The 19,709-nt window shown below is 33.9% G+C and overlaps 1 pseudogene; it reads right to left on the bottom strand.

Annotated features, from left to right (window-relative positions):
• Positions 1-17,416: 17,416 nt before the first annotated feature.
• On the bottom strand, positions 17,417-19,373 carry LOC120137342 (annotated as a pseudogene).
• Between the last annotated feature and the right edge of the window lie 336 nt (positions 19,374-19,709).

The following is a 19,709-nucleotide window of genomic DNA, read 5'->3' as shown; positions in this document are numbered from 1 at the left end:
CCAAGCTTGTTCTTGGCCAGAAGCGCGATGTGCATGGAACGACTCCACAGACTACAGTTTTCTATGCCAGTGAGTTGAAGCGACACCAATTGAACACCAGGTGTATCAGAAGGATGCAGAAAGAGAAGATGATTTGGATCAATCGTGAGAGCCATGAACCCTACGGGAAATCGATTTGGGGGAAAAATCAAAATGAAATTGCTGTTGGAATGGAAATGAAGTTGCTGCAGAGGGGAGACGGGCCAGAACGCTTAGTGAGGAATGCGCCAAACAGAAAACCCAAGAAAAACTGTATGGAGACTGATACCATGTTAAAATTGGAAATGCTTGAACTGAATAATAACTCATATGTATTAGAGTAGAAATTATACAAATATATATAGATTTTAATCTAACTAACTAACTGTCAATTAGTTAAAATTAAAACAGAAAATAACAAACTTAACTTCTAACAAAATGGGATAGGCTGCACAGGTTCAGCATTAAAAACACATATTGTAAATTGGCTGAAGGTAGTTAGGACACCCCTTCTACCCTTTGGAGCATGATCTAGTCGCTACAGGTTCATAAACAGGTTCACACCTTCCTCTGGCTGGCCATTAGAGACCGTATTCCTTCCAATAATGAACGCCATCGTCATGGTTTGACTCCAAGCCCTGTATATCCTATCTGTGGTGTTCATGATGAAACTGTGCTTCACATCTTGAGAGATTTCCAGGCTGCGAGAGCAATCTTGAATCAGTTGTTGCAGGTTTCTCCTTTGCGCTCGTTTATCACCACAACGCTCGTCAAATGGATCCTAACGAGCCTTGCTCATCATGATACTTTCCTGGGTATGTCTACTCCTTGGAATATTTTTTCTCCACTTTTATTTGGCAAACATGGAAGCATAGGAATTGCTTTGTTTTCTATTTAAGCTCTTCATGTGCTTTGCATTTTGCCAATGACAATTCTCTCTCGCAAACGGCGCCCAAGCTTTGACAAGCCGTGCCAATCTCTTGGTATCTTCCTCCAAATGGTTGGTGTTGCATCAACACGGATGCCTCGGTTGATACAGTAATAGGATTCAGTTTGGTTGGGGGTATTTCTCGAAGGTCTGATGGATCTTGGATCTTTGGTTTTTACAAAGGAATTGATGTCACAAATATGCTTCATGCCGAGTTTTGAGGCATTTATCTTGGTCTTTGTGAAGCTTGGCAATATGGAGTCGAACTTCTGCAGGTTCAGTCAGATAATCTTCAAGCCGTTTGCCTCCTCGAGAATCTTATAGCTGATAGCATCCTGTTTCCCCTTGTGCATGTTGTCTATCATATGTGTAATCGTAGCTGGTATGTTGAGTTTCTCTAGGTTCCCCGTGAATGTAATATGGTGGCCGATAGTCTTTCAAAGTTTAGCCTTCCCCTTGATTACGAGACGCAAAGGCTCGCTGAACCGCCTACGTCCGTTCTTCCTTTGATTCATCGGAACATTGTTGGCCCTCCCTTATGTTAAATTTGGTGAATTTGCTTAAGGCTTTGGCCTCCTTTGCAGTCAAAAAAAAAATTTACCATATCCAAATCGTACATATAATAAAACATATTTTTCATATAATTTAATTAATGTATTTTAAATATATTTTTATATCTCTTGTGACAAGAGGCTAATCCTCCACAGCTGTTTGTTCGGATCCACAACATGGCTGTCAGTATAGTGTAGATAGATACTAGTTGTATTGGTATGTATTCGTCTCAAATTGATTTGAAATAGATTAAACTTTATTTTTATCAAAATTTCGATGTTTTACAGTTCATTTTGATCGATATTAATATATATTAATTTGTATTATAATGTAAGATTCTAATATCATAAATTTTTTAAAATATTTTCTATTGTTATGTTTAAAATAAAAATAATTATTTAATTTAAAATAGATATCATTAATAATGTTAAAATTTACATTTTCATATAAATATATTTATATGAAAAATGTAATTATGTGTATTTATATTTTATATTCATAATAATGACAATTATACTACACTGCCGATATACAAACTTTCATTTTTTTAAAAAAGAAAAGGCAAGCTCCGCTATAAATAACTCTACTTCGATTGGACGAGACGTTATTAAATAAAATTAAAATTAAAATTTCCTTATATAAAAAAAACATTTGGTCTAGTGGTATGATTCCTGCTTAGGGTGCGGAAGTCCAAGTTCAATTCTCGGAATGCCTCTTACTATTTTATTTTTTATTCGATTATTGTTTCGCTCAATTCTGACTGTTACCACATTCATTAATAATTTATTATATCCCTAGATAACAACAGTACATTTCTGCTGCTTAAGATTAGAGTATTATTAAAAAAATGTGGATAATGCAATCTCAATGGCAGCTATACTTTTTTTTATTTTTGAATAATCAAACAGAAAAAGGATCAAAATGGTTTATTATCAACTTAAAGATTGTTGCTTTAATTTTCTATTCTTCTTAAAATACTGGTATTTAATATTTATATTCAAATACATTTTTTTATTAGTCTGGGATGACTACAAAGTAATATATGTTTGAAAGACTCTTAATCATTTGACAATAAACATCTAAACACACCTATAATTGTCGTGTTTGAATCTGAGACATCTAAAAATAACAACCATCTCTTTATCATTAAGGTCACTTGATTTGCGCGGATTACATATTTTTGGACATGAGTGAGATATAATCCTTTAAAGAATTTCAAATATATAAGAAAATTTATCGTATCTGATACTCGCAATGAATCCAAGCAACATAGTCTGAGAGAGTTAATGGTGAAGTTTAAGGTCATTATACAGACGATAGCGAAGAGATACCTTGTCGATCAAGAAAGGGATTGAACAATTCCACAGTCGGAATTCACCGTACTACTTTTATTAACGGTGTTAACTTTTGATGACAAAATGATATAAGATTGGACCGTATATCAATGATAATGTCGAAAATATCAAAACAATAGATAAAATTAAAGTTTAAGTATCAACTTAAAAGAATAGACCATTAGATATCAATTTCAGAAAATATGCCTAGTTCATGTATTATTTCAAATTGTATGTACTAAGTACCAAATGCATGTTAAATATGCCTATGCATCTATCCCTTTTGTATTTTGAGTATGACTTTCGGAGTATATCTCCCATCATACATTTGTTTATGCTATTTTAAATTTATAAAATGCATTTAAATATCCAAAAAAGAAAAAAAAAGTACAAAATGCATATTTAAACTTTTAATTTTTTATTGTTGTCAACACCTTTTTATTTTTTTTATTAATCACTAGTGTAGACACTCATTTTCTTATTATTTGTTTGTTTTTTTCTCTTTCCAAAAAAATAGAACTAACAAGAGTTCCTCTCCTAGGTGGACTCTTCCACCACCATATCTTTTAAACTAACAACCACCTTATCCCATGAAATCCAATATCCCACTACAACTCAACTTCCCCAAGAATCCCATACAATTTGGACTCTCACCATCATCTCTCATACATCCCTATTTAAACCCATCTTCACGCCATGTACAGGGGAGGAAAAATTCTGAAAAGAAAAACAGCAAAAAGCATAGAATTTTGAGAAGAGAAATTTGTGCAAAGAAAAAGAAAGAGCTCTATAGATCGAGGGAGGTAAAACAAAAGCATCAAAGTGGCGAACGGACTTTTAAGTCTTGAACGAGCTAGCGTTCAACATTGAATTTCCATACTTGAAGAAGGTAATAGAATCGGAATTTGGAACTACTTTCTTGGTATATCTACATATTTTTTTGGGGTTTACGTGATTAATGGTTTAATGTTTTCATTCGTCGCTAATATGCTTCACTGAACTTGGCTTTAATTGCTCAATTCATTTAATCAAGATACTTGTTCTGATCAATGTTTGAAGGGTGGTATCTATCAAATTGATTTTGCCCTCAATTACGTGGTTGCTTTTTAATGCTTTTTTTAGTTTGATTTTGAAACATGTCTTAATTATTTATTTCCTTGATTAGCCAACTGGAGATTAACGTGACTACTGTGCATAACTGGTCATCAAATTTCAATGGCTTGGTTAAAGATTTATTTTGGTCAATCAATTTATTCTCGGCATGTAGTGTAATTTTGATTTCAATAGTTGAGTTGCAAGGAATAGAAGTTGCCATTAATGGCTTTGGAATTTCACTTTTTGATCCATGTTTTGAACATAATTTTTTAACTTGTAATTAAAACATTAATTGGTTCAATTTGATGTTAATTGACATGTCTGGAGTTATTTTAGGCTTGTACCTTTTACTTAGTGTTTTTTATTTCCATTATCGACTGGTTTTTTATAATAATTATTAATGGATTAATTGGATTTTAAGTTAGATAATTAGTGTTACTAAACTCACATTATTTATTAATTGGTTTTAATTGACTTTAATTTTGACACCTAGACACTCACATTAATTATTCTTATTCGTAATTGGACTATAGGGAAATAATTTGATGATTCAATAATTATCTCTCTTTTGGCCTTAATTAAGAATTTAAATAGTAATTTTGATGCATGTTGTTGAAATTGGGTATGTTTGAATCAAATATTTTTGACTTTCTTCAGTAGTAATTCCAACCAATCAAAGATAAGTAATTCGAATCGGGACTTTTAAATTTTCACAATTAAGATAACCGATAAATTAATTGGTACAGAAAGGGCAGTACAAGGGTGCTAATCATTCCTTGACTGTAACCGATAAATTTTCACAATTAAGATAACCGATAAATTATTTTTGACATTTCTAGTTTATGTTAGTTGTTTGGAAATTGAACTCTAAAGATGAGATTCATTGACTTTCAAAAACACCTAGACTATGACAGGTTTTTCTTGACAAACTTAAGAAATTGGATCCGTAAACCCATATTATAATATTATATATATACAATAAAGCTTGAGCAGTCCCTCTAAAGTAATTGTTTAAACGCCCTGACTTTGTGGATAAGACTTAGCTAGCCTAATCAAGGTGATTATAATATACTATAAAGCTTGAGTTGTCCCTCTAGAGCAATTGGTTAAACGCCATGGCTTTATGGATAATATTCAGCTAGCCTGATAAAGGTGATTATAATATATATACAATGATATAAGTTGTCCCTCTAGAAAAATCGGTTAAACTCCCCGGATTTATTGATTCAGCTAGCCAGACATGGCAAATTTAAATAAGGAGTTTCGGTAAAAATGGACTAAGGGAGTTAAGGAACACATGTTATAGTCAAATTCACACAAACACTCAGGAATTTCATTTTTAGACCGATATTTCTACACTACCTTTGTTAGAAGAGCTTACAAAACTTGAACAAATAGAAGATTTTAGAGAACCAAAATAGAGGGCCTAGTAATTGATAATGCTAGTTGCGTCATTTTGTCCGCATCCAATTAAAATGCTAAGCCAAAGAAAAAACATGTTGCAATGGCCAAAAAATGACATTTTTTTATGGCTGAAACCTTAGGTCAACCTAAAGCCAACTCATCCACTTGAATATTTTTCAAAGAGCTATAACTCTGAAAGCATTAAAAGAGCTATTGATTCCTTTGATATTCTTTGAACTCATGTTTATAATTTGATTCGATTTTGATTGTGAGCCTGAATTAAGAGGCAATGTTTTACAGAATTCCTCTATTTTTCTATCCCTTTTCCCCTCCTAAATAAAGAGAAAGGAAAAAACATTTTCAAACATGACAGTCTCAAATGTGAAAGACTACAACCCGAGAAGAAAATGGGGCATGATCGATTCCAAGGATCAAAATCGGCAGACAAAGCATGAGACTCCGTCCAAGGCTAATTCATATTGCATGCATCTTAGACATACTTAAGAGCATTACATTTATCATTTTTCACATGCATAATTTTTTGCAGCTTTCAGAGTCAAGTTTTTACTTCATGACGAAAGATACTCGATTCGAAAGCTCCTTTAAAGATCGATGGTGGTTGCTTGACTCAGCAGTGAAAAGCTACAACTCAACCGACTTGACATATCTACAGATCTCATAATCAATTTCAGATAGGTTCGAGAGCCAATTCAGAACGAATCTAGATCAGCTTAACTCAATAATGAGTAGCAGGTTTCTAGTTAACATTTTCAAGCCAGATTTCAATACCACGACGGAAGATATCTGGCTGACAGAATTTATCAGTGGGATTTCCCGTGAAGGGGAGTCATCCAAAAATCATATTACTTGGTTCAGACCCGCTCAGAGGAACCACATGAAGAATTATGACCAGCATAGACCCGTGAAAGGAAGCCATTTTTTTTAAAGAAACTATTGACAGTATAGCTCAAGGCAAGAAGTGATATTTGCTAACAAAAGACCTTCGAGTTCGACTACGTTTAGCTCAAAGGCATATCATTTGCAATATAGCTCAAGGCAAGAAGGGCTATCTGCCACCAAAAGACCTTCGAGTTCGACTATGCTCAGCTCCAAGGAACATCATTTGCAACATAACTCAAGGCTAGAAGGGCTATCTGCCAACAAAAGACCTTCGAGTTCGACTACGCTTAGCTCCAAGGCACATCATTTGCAGCATAGCTTAAGTCGAGAAGGGCAATCTACCACCAAAAGACCTTCGAGTTCGACTACACTTAGCTCTAAGGCACATCATTTGAGCATAACTCAAGGCTAGAAGGGTTATCTGCCAACAAAAGACCTTCGAGTTCAACTACGCTCAGCTCTAAGGCACGTCATTTGTAGCATAGCTTAAGTCGAGAAGGGCTATCTGCCAACCAAAGACCTTCGAGTTCTACTATGCTCATCTCCAAGGCACATCATTTGTAGTATAATTCAAGGCTAGAAGGGTTATCTTCCAACAAAAGACCTTCGAGTTCGACTACATTCAGCTCCAAGGCATATCATTTGTAGTATAACTCAAGGCTAAAAGGCCAACCAAAGACCTTTGAGTTCGACTACGCTCAGCTCCAAGGCACATTATTTGCAGCATAGCTTAAGTTGAGAAGGGCTATCTACCAACCAAAGACCTTCGAGTTCGACTACGCTCAGCTCCAAGGCACATCATTTGCAGCATAACTCAAGGCTAGAAGGGTTATCTACCAACAAAAGACCTTTGAGTTCGACTAAGCTCAGCTCCAAGGCACATCATTTATAATATAACTCAAGGCTAGAAGGGTTATCTATCAACAAAGACCTTCGAGTTCGATTACTCTCAGCTTAAAGGCACATCATTTGTAGCATAGCTTAAGTCGAGAAGGGTTATCTGTCATCAAAGACCTTCGAGTTCGATTACACTCAGCTCAGAGGTAAATCAAATTCCCAGCATAGCTCAAAAAAAGAAGGTCTATCTGTCAATAAAATTATCGAGTTCGATTTCATTCAGCTCGATGACACTTCAATCACACTACTATCCGGTTGCAATCGAGGTTTTCAAGTTGAGAAGAAGACCTAGGTTAACTGTGCCTCAGTGACAAAAGTTGTTTTCCGGTAGCATAACTTAAGTCAAGAAAAGCTATCTGTCAACGAAGACCTTTCGAGTTCGATTCCATTCAGCTCGAGGGCTTATCAACACATGTGGAGTTCAGCTCGAGGGCTTATCAACTATCCCTTTTGTATTTTGAGTATGACTTTCGGAGTATATCTCCATCATACATTTGTTTATGCTATTTTAAATTTAAAAATGCATTTAAATATCCAAAAAGAAAAAAAAGTACAAAATGCATATTTAAACTTTTAATTTTTATTGTTGTCAACCTTTTTATTTTTTTTATTAATCCTAGTGTAGACACTCATTTTCTTATATGTTTTTTTTTTCTCTTTCCAAAAAATAGAACTAACAAGAGTTCTCTCCTAGGTGGACTCTTCCACCACCATATCTTTTAAACTAACAACCACTTATCCCATGAAATCCAATATCCCACTACAACTCAACTTCCCCAAGAATCCCATACAATTTGGACTCTCACCACTACAACTCAACTTCCCAAGAACCCATACAATTTGGACTCTCACCATCTCTCATACATCCCTATTTAAACCCATCTTCACGCCATGTACAGGGAGGAAAAATTCTGAAAAGAAAACAGCAAAAAGCATAGAATTTTGAGAAGAGAAATTTGTGCAAAGAAAAAGAAAGAGCTCTATAGATCGAGGGAGGTAAAACAAAAGCATCAAAGTGGCGAACGAACTTTAAGTCTTGAACAGCTAGCGTTCAACATTGAATTTCCAGACTTGAAGAAGGTAATAGAATTGGAATTTGGAACTACTTTCTTGGTATATCTACATATTTTTTGGGGTTTACGTGATTAATGGTTTAATGTTTTCATTCGTCGCTAATATGCTTCACTGAACTTGGCTTTAATTGCTCAATTCATTTAATCAAGATACTTGTTCTGATCAATGTTTGAACGGTGGTATCTATCAAATTATTTTGCCCTCAATTACGTGGTTGCTTTTTAATGCTTTTTAGTTTGATTTTGAAACATGTCTTAATTATTTATTTCCTTGATTAGCCAACTGGAGATTAACGTGATTACTGTGCATAACTGGTCATCAAATTTCAATGGCTTGGTTAAAGATTTATTTTGGTCAATCAATTTATTCTCGGCAGTAGTGTAATTTTGATTTCAATAGTTGATTTGCAAGGAACAGAAGTTGCCATTAATGGCTTTGGAATTTCACTTTTTGATCCATATTTTGAACATAATTTTAATTTGTAATTAAAACATTAATTGGTTCAATTTGATGTTAATTGGCATGTCTGGAGTTATTTTAGGCTTGTACCTTTTACTTGGTGTTTTTTATTTCCATTATCGACTGTTTTTTTATAATAATTATTAATGGATTAATTGGATTTTAAGTTAGATAATTAGTGTTACTAAACTCACATTTTTTATTAATTGGTTTTAATTGACTTTAATTTTGACACCTAGACACTCACATTAATTATTCTTATTTGTAATTGGACTATAGGGAAATAATTTGATGATTCAATAATTATCTCTCTTTTGGCCTTAATTAAGAATTTAAATAGTAATTTGATGCATGTTGCTGAAATTGGGTATGTTTGAATCAAATATTTTTGACTTTCTACAGTAGTAATTCCAACCAATCAAAGATAAGTAATTCGAATCGGGACTTTTAAATTTAAATTTAAATTTTAAATTTTTACAATTAAGATAACTGATAAATTAATTGGTACGGAAAGGGTTGTACAAGGGTGCTAATCCTTCCTTGACTGTAACCGACTCCCGAACGCGACACATTTATGGTAAAATGCTGATCAAGTAAGATGGTGTCCGTTCTACCTAAATATTCTAAAGTGATCGGTGGCGACTCTAACCCCATTATATTCAAGTCGAAGCCCAATTTTGGGTCCACCCGAAAGACGGCCACGATAACTTGGCGACTCCACTGGGGACAGGTAAGTGAGTCATGCCAGAATTAATTTTCGGTTGTCCTTTTATGAGAAAATAGTAAATTTTTGTTTTAATTTATTTATTCGATTCAAATTATTTACCTTTGATTATTTTTCAAACAAATAGTTTTACTAACATTTTTTTCAATGATTTCAAATTTTTGAAAAGTTTCTATCTCTGGCTCTATACTCGAGCTCCAAACCCTTTTTAAGTGGGGATAAAAGCGACGTCTTCGTGAGAATTTATTCTCCGCACATGCCTAGCAAGTAACCTTCGGGATTCATATACCTTATGTCTTCGTGTGAATTTATTCACCGTACAGACATAAGGGAATGTGTCCTCTCGAGTTAAACTTAGTCCACACAAGCCTATGATAGGTTTAGGACTAAGGGTCTGGTAAGCCCAAGGGGGCACCAAGAAGGAGAACTCGGGTACCTTTTTAGAACCTAAACTAGGAGACTACAATGAATTAAAGCCCACCCCAAAGTCTCATTTCAAACCCTAGGCTGCTTTGATATTATTTCCTGCTTTATTTCATGTTCAAATTAAAGCATGTGAACTAGAAATTTATGCAGTTAGGACTTGTTTGAAATCAACTTACGGGATAGAGATCATGTCCGAGTAGGAATAATAAGCATGTGAGGTAGATATCATACGGGGTATGATTTTTTATTTTCATTATTGTTTTGATTTACCTCACTAACTCTTTTCATTTTTGTTCTATTTCATTTTATTTTCATCATTTGCATAATTTAAAAGAGATGTTGATCCACCAAAAACATTTTTGTTAAACGTAAATAATTTGCATTAATGGACAAAGGGATTATAATACAAGAGATGAAAAGCTCATAAATCCAGCTATGGCCAAAGAATACCCAGGATGGACCAGGATTTACACTATGCACACCAGAAGTCGACTTTTCGTGTTGGGAAAGGTTGTAAGGGAAATACAATAAAAGGTTACTGACCTGGAGTATCCATTCAAAGACAATAAGAACAAGATGGCGAAACCCTAGCTGAATTGGAGACCATTATTGATGAATTCAAGAAACAAACAGATAAACTCCAAATAGTTCCTTTCGATGGAGGGCTCCAATGAAGCTTTCGTTAGAAACAAGAAGATAAACAGAGAGTGAAAGACGGAGATGCATTTATTCGATATTTTTTGGAGCAAGTAGCTCGTCACTTGCACAGTTTAGCCAAAGGAGCTAGAAAGGTTCGACAGGATATTCAACCGGTGACAGAAAAAAGACGAATCAATTTTTCAGAGGTTGTTCGGGATCTATACAATCAAAATGTTTTTTGGATCAAAGTCTCGAATATTGCATGCATCATGCATATAAACATATTTTTCATTTTGTTATTTTCATTTCTTTACATTCACATTAACTAACAGAAACACGTCTCATCAAAAGACACAAATACTGGAGGTACCACCTCAAGCAAGGACACTCCCGAAGAAGAAATTTGTGCGTATGAGGGTATTTCATAAAAAGCCATGACAAGTGAAACAATTAAGAAATGGGAAAAAGTGCAGATGAAGGCCCTAATCCTCGAATTCTGAAAATAGTGGGGAATCCTGATGAGACTTTATTCCATTTTGCAGCATCCTATTTGGACTTGTTTTTTTTAACTTTCTCATATTTCTTTTTGAAACTTGCTTTTAAAATTTGACATATTTCTTTTTATGAGGATATTTCAATGAATTTATGCTCAGCATTATATACTATAAAGCTTGAGTTGTCCTCTAGAGCAATTGGTTAAACGCCCTGGCTTTATGGATAATATTCAGCTAGCCTGATAAAGGTGATTATATATATATACAATGATATTAAGTTGTCCCTCTAGAAAAATCGATTAAACGCCCCAGATTTATGGATTTAGCTAGCCAAAAAATGGCAAATTTAAATAAGGAGTTTCGGTAAAAATGGACTAAGGGAGTTAAGGAACACATGTTATAGTCAAATTCACACAAACACTCAGGAATTTCATTTTTAGACCTATATTTCTGCACTACCTTTGTTAGAAGAGCTTAAAACTTGAACAAATGGAAGATTTCAGAGAACCGAAATAGAGGGCCTAGTAATTGATAATGCTAGTTGCGTCATTTTGTCCGCATCCAATTAAAATGCTAAGCCAAAGAAAAAACATGTTGCAATGGCCAAAAAATGACATTTTTTTATGGCTGAAACCTTAGGTCAACCTAAAGCCAACTCATCCACTTGAATATTTTTCAAAGAGATATAACTCTAAAAGCATTAAAAGAGCTATTGATTCCTTTGATATTCTTTGAACTCGTTTATAATTTGATTCGATTTGATTGTGATCATGAATTAAGAGGCAATGTTTTACAGAATTCCTCTATTTTTATATCCCTTTTCCCCTCTAAATAAAGAGAAGGAAAAAAACATTTTCAAACATGTCAGTCTCAAATGTGAAAGGCTACAACCCGAGAAGAAAATGGGGCATGATCTATTCCAAGGATCAAGATCGGCAGACAAAGCACAATACTCCGTCCAAGGCTAATTCATATTGCATGCATCTTAGACATACTTAAGAGCATTACATTTATCATTTTTCACATGCATAATTTTTTGCAGCTTTCAGAGTCAAGTTTTGACTTCATGACGAAAGATACTGATTTCGAAAGCTCCTTTAAAGATCGATGGTGGTTGCTTGACTCAGCAGTGAGAAGCTACAACTCAACCGACTTGACATATCTACAGATCTCATAATTAATTTCAGATGAGTTCGAGAGCCAATTCAGAACGAATCTAGATCAGCTTAACTCAATAATGAGTAGCAGGTTTCCAGTTAACATTTTCAAGCCAGATTTCAATACCACGACGGAAGATATCTGGCTGACAGAATTTATCAGTGGGTTTTCCCGTGATGGGGAGTCATCCAAAAATTATATTACTTGGTTCAGACCCGCTCAGAGAACCACCTGAAGAATTATGACCAGCATAGACCCGTGAAATGAAGCCATTTTTTTAAAGAAACTATTGACAGTATAGCTCAAGGCAAGAAGTGCTATTTGCCAACAAAAGACCTTCGAGTTCGACTACGCTTAGCTCAAGGCACATCATTTGCAACATAGCTCAAGGCAATAAGGGCTATCTACCACCAAAAGACCTTCGAGTTCGACTACGCTCAGCTCAAGGCACATCATTTGTAGCATAATGCAAGGCTAGAAGGGTTATCTGTCAACAAAAGACCTTCGAGTTCGACTACGCTTAGCTCCAAGGCACATTATTTACAGCATAGCTTAAGTCGAGAAGGGCTATCTGTCACCAAAAGACCTTCGAGTTCAACTACGCTTAGCTCTAAGGTACATTATTTACATAACTTAAGGCTAGAAGGGTTATCTGCCAACAAAAGACCTTCGAGTTCAACTACGCTCAGCTCTAAGGCACATCATTTGCAGCATAGCTTAAGTCGAGAAGGGCTATCTGTCAACCAAAGACCTTCGAGTTCTACTACGCTCATCTCCAAGGCACATCATTTGTAGCATAACTCAAGGCTAGAAGGGTTATATTCCAACAAAAGACCTTCGAGTTCTACTACGTTCACTCCAAGGCATATCATTTGCAGCATAACTCAAGGCTAAAGGGTTATCTTCCAACAAAAACCTTTGAGTTACTACGCTCAACTCCAAGGCATTATTTGCAGCATAACTAAGTTGAGAAGGGCTATCTCCAACCAAAGACCTTCGAGTTCGACTATGCTACTCCAAGGCACACATTTGTAGCATAACAAGGCTAGAAGGGTTATCTGCAACAAAAGACCTTCGAGTTCGACTACGCTCAGCTCCAAGGCATCATTTACATAACTCAAGGCTAGAAGGGTTATCTGCAACAAAGACCTTCAAGTTCGATACTCAGCTCAAGGCATCATTTACATAGCTAAGCGAGAAGGGCTATCTGTCACAAAGATCTTAGAGTTCGATTACACAGCTCAAAGGCAAATCAAATTCCCAGCATAGCTCAAAAAAGAAGGTCTATCTGTCAATAAATTATTGAGTTCGATTCCATTCAGCTCGATGACACTTCAATCACTACTATCCGGTACAAAGGTTTTAAAGTTGAGAAAAAGATCTGGGTTAATTGTGCCTTAGTGACAAAAGCTGTTTTTTGGTAGCATAACTTAAGTCAAGAAAAACTATCTGTCAACGAAGACCTTTTGAGTTCGATTCCATTCAACTCGAGGGCTTATCAACCACATGGTGGAGTCAAGGAACTACTGTCCAATCGAATTTTTAACCGAGGTCTTTAAATCGAGAAGAAGACCGAAGTTGACTATAATTTGGGAACGAGAAGACACATTCAAATTCAAATTCCGAACCACGGCTTCAATTCCATATCATTTCAAGATGGAACTGACTTCGCGAAGGAGTCATCCACAACATAATTCGACAGGGAGTTATTCTTAATCGAAATCAATTTGCAACTCCACCGAACGAAAATTTGTGTCCTTTTTATCTTTGTTCTATTTTTCGTTCTACGAAAAAGGACAAAGAGGGGCAACTGTAGACACTCATTTTCTTATTATTTGTTTGTTTTTTTCTTTTTCCAAAAAGTAGAACTAACAAGAGTTCCTCTCCTAGGTGGACTCTTCCACCACCATATCTTTTAAACTAATAACCACATTATCCCATGAAATCCAATATCCCACTACAACTCAACTTCCCCAAGAATCCCATACAATTTGGACTCTCACCATCATTTCCCATACATCCATATTTAAACCCATCTTCACACCATGTAAAGGGGAGGAAAAATACTGAAAAGAAAAATAGCAAAAAGCATAGAATTTTGAGAAGAGAAATTTGTGCAAAGAAAAAAAAAGAGCTCTATAGATCGAGGGAGGTAAAACAAAAGCATCAAGTGGCGAACGGACTTTTAAGTCTTGAACAAGCTAGCGTTCAACATTGAATTTCCAGACTTGAAGAAGGTAACAGAATCGGAATTTGGAACTACTTTCTTGGTATATCTACATATTTTTTGGGGTTTGCGTGATTAATGGTTTAATGTTTTCATTCGTCGCTAATATGCTTCACTGAACTTGGCTTTAATTACTCAATTCATTTAATCAAGATACTTGTTCTGATCAATGTTTGAATGGTGGTATCTATCAAATTGATTTTACCCTCAATTACGTGGTTGCTTTTTAATGTTTTTTAGTTTGATTTTGAAACATAATTATTTATTTCCTTGATTAGCCAACTGGAGATTAACGTGACTACTGTGCATAATTGGTCATCTAATTTCAATGGCTTGGTTAAAGATTTATTTTGGTCAATCAATTTATTCTCGGCATGTAGTGTAATTTTGATTTCAATAGTTGATTTGCAAGGAATAGAAGTTGCCATTAATGGCTTTGGAATTTCACTTTTTGATCCATATTTTGAAATAATTTTTTATTTGTAATTAAAACATTAATTGGTTCAATTTGATGTTAATTGGCATGTCTGGAGTTATTTTAGGCTTGTACCTTTTACTTAGTGTTTTTTATTTCCATTATCGACTGGTTTTTTATAATAATTATTAATGGATTAATTGGATTTTAAGTTAGATAATTAGTGTTACTAAACTCACATTTTTTATTAATTGGTTTTAATTGACTTTAATTTTGATACCTAGACACTCACATTAATTATTCTTATTTGTAATTGGACTATAAGGAAATAATTTGATGATTCAATAATTATCTCTCTTTTGGTCTTAATTAAGAATTTGAATAATAATTTTGATACATGTTGTTGAAATTGGGTATGTTTGAATCAAATATTTTTGACTTTCTTCAGTAGTAATTTCAACCAATCAAAGGTAAGTAATTCAAATCAGGACTTTTTAATTTTAATTTTAATTTCAAATTTTCGCAATTAAGATAACCGATAAATTAATTGGTACGGAAAGGGCAGTACAAGGGTGCTAATCCTTCCTTGACTGTAACCAACTCCCGAACCTGACACATTTATGGTAAAACGCGGATCAGGTAAGATGGTGTCTGATCCACCTAAATGTTCTAAAGTGATCGGTGGTGACTCTAACCCCATTCTATTCAAATCGAAGCCCAATTTTGGGCCCACCCGAAAGATGGCCGCGGCAACTAGTATCCGATTTATTGATCGACTAATCCAGATTTGATATTGCAGAGGCCAAAGCGACTCTCCCAACCCAATTTGTTCCATTCGTAAACGCCAATGTTCGAACCTTTGATCTTCCTTAAGGAATCTAGTGCCTCATCCTACTAGATCAACCGGTTGTTGGTCAAAACCTTTTTTTAATTAAATATTATTTTGTATTTATGAGTTTGGGTTGAATTTTTTATTTTGTTTAGGGTTGAATATCTTGTATTTCGGGTTTGATTTGATTGGGGTATTATTATTATTTTTATTAATATAGAGTGCCTATAAGTGGTAGTATTTGTTTTAAAGACTTAATCATTTAATAAACATAAATACTTGCAGCATTGGTGTTCAAACTAAAACTCTAGAGATAATAATCATTTTTTAATCACTAAATTCAATTTTTTTTTGTTACAAAATGGAAAGAGATGCATGAACATAGGAATGAAAACCTCTAGCGTTTCTAGAACGAAAAACTTTGCTGGTGGAGAATAAAAAACAACCACATCAAGATTATAACTCATCTTTGAAAGAGCATCAGCACAAAAGTTACCTTCACGATAAGTATATATATTTTTAAAATATTTTTAATTGAGGTGGTATGATAAAATTTTATTTATTTATTTTTTTAAAATATATATTTTTAATTTTAATTAATACTAAAAATGTAATTGGCGGAGACCAAGGCTTCCCTTGACCCCTTGAAGTTCTGCCCATGAGTGCAAAGATCTTGTTGATGTATCAATGGTTACTCGTCGTTATAAAATCACAAATAAGTCAATGGTTCATGTAGTTGGGATAATATTATCAAGTTTATGTGTAATATTCATATTTAATAATATATCAAGTTGATATTAATTATTAATTGATATAGTTTGATGAGATACTACATCCCTTTAATAATGTCCAAATCTAAATATTAACATTATAAATAGAATAAATACAATTGACAAAATCACTCTTATAATAAATCTATATCATATTTAATCTAAACTAATTGAATAATAAATCAAATATCAATAAAAAAATGGTTGTCCCTTGTTCCTATATGTAATGAGATAAGGGAGAGATAAGATAGTAGGTTATCCCCAACACTAAATTAAGAACAACTTCCATAATAGACCTTCAAATTATATAAAAAAACCTTCAACTTACGCTATATCTCTTTCAAAAAAAAAATTACGCTATATCGAGATCCGAGAAAAAATATACATATAATAATACATTACTTTTATCCACATGTATTATTTTATTGATAATCAAATGGGCCACGTATTTCATTAATCAAATTGGATTCATTTTAAGATCAAATTATGGAGGTTTAAAGCCTTTTCCTGTCTTCGCATTGTCAACTTATATTTAATTGACTAAATATAAGAATTTATTTAATATAATATTTAAATTATTTAAAATTTCACTTATAAATTAGTAGATATTTTACGCACATCCAAAATTAAAATCTATTAAATATTACAAATTATCATATTTATCAAATTAAGAGTCAATCAACTAAAAGAAGAAAAAATAATTTCACATTAATAAAATGCTTCTATTCTAAATAAATATTTGAAGTATATTATTTTTTATCTAAATACATAAAATTATCTTTTTGGTCAAAAAGGTAAATGAAGACTTTTTTGTTTGTCAAAATAGGTATTTAAAGTATTCAATTTTTTCATTGAAGTACCTACAAAATTCTTTAATTGATGTCACATGTCAACTTTTTAGAAATTAGATGAAATAAATTGAACACTTTAGATACATATTTTGACAACAAAAAAACTTTAAGTACTTATTTTGACAACAAAGATAACTTTAGATACTTAAATAGAAAGACAATACACCTATTATACTTATTTATGATATAAGTCTTAATAAAAGCAAAGTAGTTGACTTACTTTAATATAATGGGATTTCAAGTTTCAACCCACTAAGTAAAATATTCACCTAATTAATGCTAGAGTGTATGCTTATATAAAAACTGGCCAGGGATCAAAACCAGGAGACCAAGATAGAGAAGAGGGTGAAGCAGGAGCAGAACGTGACCGTGAAGAAGTTGAACAAGAAGATGAATTGGAAGAAGCACCATTGTTGTGCGATGGGTTCCTTATCATCCAAGGCACCACATCTTCAAGCAACCCTTGTTGGCCAAACCCTCCTTCCAAAGCTATTTCTTGAGGGCAAGGGCTTGGCTGTAGAGGCTCACTGTTGTTGATATCATTTGTTGCAGTTTGTGAAGCTTCATGAGCCGGTGACTTGGATTCCGAAACCGCCTTCTTCTGTTTCTTGATCGCTGCATTATCGTCATGGAAAGGGAAAATGGGTGGACGAAGTGTAGGTGAAGGCCTTCGTAGGTGATGATGAGTGTATCTGGGTCGTCTCTGGACTTCTCCGCTTGTTTTTTGGCACTGCATCTTGGATTGGTGCACTTGTAGTAGCTCCTGTTTCATGCCAATTCAAAGGAGAAATTACATACTTTAATACATGCATGGAAACTTCTTCTATTGCTTTATGTCGACATTTGAGGAAGCTGACGCATTCGGAAATTGTAGGACTAAATTAAAATCTTCATTATAAATGGGGATGTTTGATGCAATTAAATTAAAAAAATTAAGGCATAAGGTCAAAATTGTCCCTAACATTTGACTAAATAGTCATTTGACCTTTGTTCTTTTTCTGAGCTTTTTGGCCCTTAATGTTTTTTTTGAGGCAAAACGACCACTCTGTAGAAGTCGTTCCTCAAAAAACTGTCAACATCCTAAAATAAGATCTTTTACCCTAGAATGAAATATTAGAAGCCAAAATGTTGAAAAAAGAATGAGGTCTAAAGTAACTATTTGATTAAACATTAGTGATATTTTTACCCTAAAATAAAACATGGTGTGTTTTGGGGAGCGGGGGTAAAATGTAAAAAAAAAAAGAAAATTAACCAAAGTGATTATTTATTGAAACATTAAGGAATTTTTATAGGCATAACCGCATAACGTCATAATTAGCCTCCCATTGTTTACCAAAATAGTCATTTTGGTCTTTATTTTTTTCAAAAGCATTTTGACCTCTAATGTTTATTTTGGGGCCCTTACTGCCAAAACAATTGGCGCCCATTTTACCCTAAAATAAACTATTGAGCCCAAAATGCACTGAAAAAGAATAATGGTTATCTAGTCAAATATTAGGGGTTTTTACCTAAAATAAAATGTTTGTAGTCAAAATGTTAAAAAATAGGAGTTAAAATGACTATTTTAATAAATATTGAAAGTTAATTTTGGCAGATACCTTTTTTATATTATATCAAAATTAAAGACGGTGACGACTGAGAGAGACAAAAGATAATAACCTAGGATATGGGCTGTTTTTGATGGATTTTTGCCCATATTTCCTCCATTTGTAGCCATCATCAGCCATGCCATTGCCGCAGCTTTTGATCTTTAGAGTGTACTTATACTCCATCCTACTCAAATTTCTTTCCACCATTGAACCAATCCTGCCAAAAAGAAAGAAAACATATTATCAGTTTAACATGAAATGCTATGCAATATTAATCGTGCCCTCAAGAAAAAGAACCAGATGGAAACCAAATCAACCTGGTTTGCTCTTGTGCTTGGGGCACATCCTTCCAGTTCGACACCGATAGAGCATGCTCGATATCTTGAATCCTTGGCCCCGAATACACATTGGATGGCATTGTCCCTTGAGATACAACAAAGAAAGGAGACTCGTTATCGAGAAGCTCTCGCACTAGCCCGTCGTCGGAGCCATCATCGTCCTTCTGATCTTTCTCCATTAGAATACTCTCAAAGATACAAATAAATCAAGCCTTGCATTAAACTAAGTTGAACTGAAATAAATACCCGGCTGTTGGAAGAAGAAACCCACCGGGATAATGGATTAATTAAGTCACCAGCAAGTACAAAATTTATGGTGAAGAGTAGTGGAGCAGATGAACAAAGGAAGTTGATAGGATTAGGGTTTTGTTTATGAAGATAAGTTGATGGGTTGTTGACTTTGATAACAATATATATATATATATCACACATATTTCCTTGGACAGAGTAAGTGGTGGATCTAGAAATATTTTTAAAGATTAACATATATATATATATATATATATTAATACTAAAAAATTGTTATACGGGATGAATACAATCAATAAAATAAATAATTATAAAAATATTCGAATTTTTGGTTGGACA

The sequence above is a fragment of the Hibiscus syriacus genome, unplaced genomic scaffold, assembly GCF_006381635.1.
Source record: "Hibiscus syriacus cultivar Baekdansim isolate YM2019G1 unplaced genomic scaffold, ASM638163v2 tig00110656_pilon, whole genome shotgun sequence".
Taxonomy (NCBI): Eukaryota; Viridiplantae; Streptophyta; class Magnoliopsida; order Malvales; family Malvaceae; genus Hibiscus; species Hibiscus syriacus.
This window is presented reverse-complemented; position numbering and strand designations above follow the sequence as displayed.